General features: G+C 38.5%; 1 long non-coding RNA gene across 1 annotated transcript in view; it reads right to left on the bottom strand.

Moving 5' to 3' along the window:
- Window positions 1–11: 11 nt before the first annotated feature.
- Window positions 12–2,082, bottom strand: part of LOC102302451 — a 7,431-nt gene continuing 5,360 nt past the window's right edge. Inside the window, exon 3 of the long non-coding RNA XR_318094.3 lies at window positions 12–1,632. This is a non-coding gene — a long non-coding RNA (uncharacterized LOC102302451). The remainder of the gene's footprint in view (window positions 1,633–2,082) is intronic.

Raw genomic sequence — 2,082 nt, 5'->3', positions numbered from 1 at the left:
GTGATCAAAAACATTCTAAGCTTGAGCGGTCAGCAAAAGTCGACTTCCCCCATCACCCACTCATTCACAAAAATTCCCTCGGGCCGTGAACAGGTGATATAGCAATCACTATTACTATTACCGACACCACGTGATCCAAAGCTACGCCTATCCACAACAACTCCTTTTGTCTCTGTTGACATATTTCATTCAACAGTCTCTTTCTCTCTCATCTATATGACAGTAGTCATTCGTGTAAGACAATATTTAATTAATTACAGTTAGGATTTCAGTGTTTAAGTAAATGATATATTGGTATTCACAATCAACAACAAAAATAATATTTGGGTACTGAAATTCATACACTGCTGTACTTCCCATATGTCTGGTGTCATTCCTACTATTTGGTACAATTTCAAGGTAGCAACATCGTTTGAAAGATGATACATTTTCTATGATTTTATCATTTCATTAGAAAGAGGGTTCGTTAGACTATAGGAAAATATAGCAGTCAAGCGCAGGATATTATCTCACGCACACACACACACACACACACACACAAAATAATAATTCTAATAATAATAATTATTATTATTATTAAGCTTTTAATAACATTATTTCACAAATTCACATTTCTTGAAGCTGCACCATATAACTTTTGCAACAGTTTTCAGCTTTATGTGGACACCTGTGTTAACTTTTGGGTTTGGTACTGAGAGGAAATAAAGATTTTAATGACAAGTTATTTTCTGAGTTCTACACTGATTGTACTACCTGACATGGGAAGTATAACAGTCCATTGGTTGAATTAAGCTATTCAAATCCATATTTCAGAGACCTGCAGAACTCAATCAGCCATAATGACCCCATGGAGCCCTCTGGATGGTGGTATACCCTTATTATCTTTCTACTTCATAAAAAAAAAGGTCTCAGTTAAATTTACTCCAGAAATTTTTCACCATTTTCTAACTGCAATTCAACCTGTACATACATATTGACAATCTTCAGCATCATATCTTTGTCTAGCTTCAAATTCACAAGCCCGTCTGACACACTCTTCACCTCCACCACACTATTAACATACACTTCAAGATTACTCCCACACCATTTCTCTTCCTATCCAACTAGACCTATATAGCACTGCTTGAAACAACCTGCAAAGAACCTGTTCTCCTGCACACACACACACACACAACATAACTACCTTCCTTCTCTCCATCAGTCAGCTCTGTCCCTTCCTCTTATACCTTCGCTGATTTGTCTACAGCAGCTGTGCTGCTTTCAAACTGTACGTTTACCTTTGTATTGTCCTGAAGTGTAGTTTTATCTTATCTAAGTAGATATGTAAATCTAGGGCATGTTATTATGAAGCAAATTCAACATAAATGGGGCTGTTCATTGTGTGGATTCACACATTTGCAGTTAGTATAAACAGTCACCCAAAGCTAGTTATTACTTCACTAGAGTTTATTTTGCATACTCACAAAAAGGGGTGACACTTTAACCAATCATGCAGTTACACTTAAATGTGATAAGAGTGTTAAGAGTAACCAGCACAACCTGCTGTTGCCTTCTTCCACTGTCGTTTTCTCCATCTGGGTCTCAGACGGTCTCTTCTTTTCAGGGTTTCCTGATGATGCCGCAGTCCCGTTTCTGGATAAGTGTTAAACCGACAATGAATAAGAACTCAGGACGATAACATTTGTCTTTGTCAAAAATAAATAAATATTAGGAATACAGGTAAAAGCAAAAATATTCACTGGATATTCGGTTCTATGGTTGTGAGGAGAACCAGGCCCTTCTTTGGTGAAGGCAGCTTGGATCCTTCATTTAGATCCATCCGTAGTTCCAGGTTATAAGTTCACTGTGATTTTGAACCTGACACTACAGCTATCCTCTAAATCAGGGGTCATCAACCCTAGGCACACGTGCCACAGCTGGCACGCGAAGGGTTAACTGATGGCATGTAGCTGGACTGGCCATCGGGCATACCGGGCATTTGCTCGGTGGGCCGATGATTTTTTTTTGTAACAGTATAAACAATGAAAGGTGGTGGATTGGCCAGATGCTGGCCAGTGTGTAAAAATAACTCAGTTGTTTGGT

This window comes from Haplochromis burtoni, unplaced genomic scaffold (genome assembly GCF_018398535.1).
Source record: "Haplochromis burtoni strain Fernald_Lab_line unplaced genomic scaffold, NCSU_Asbu1 Contig_2993, whole genome shotgun sequence".
Taxonomy (NCBI): Eukaryota; Metazoa; Chordata; class Actinopteri; order Cichliformes; family Cichlidae; genus Haplochromis; species Haplochromis burtoni.
This window is presented reverse-complemented; position numbering and strand designations above follow the sequence as displayed.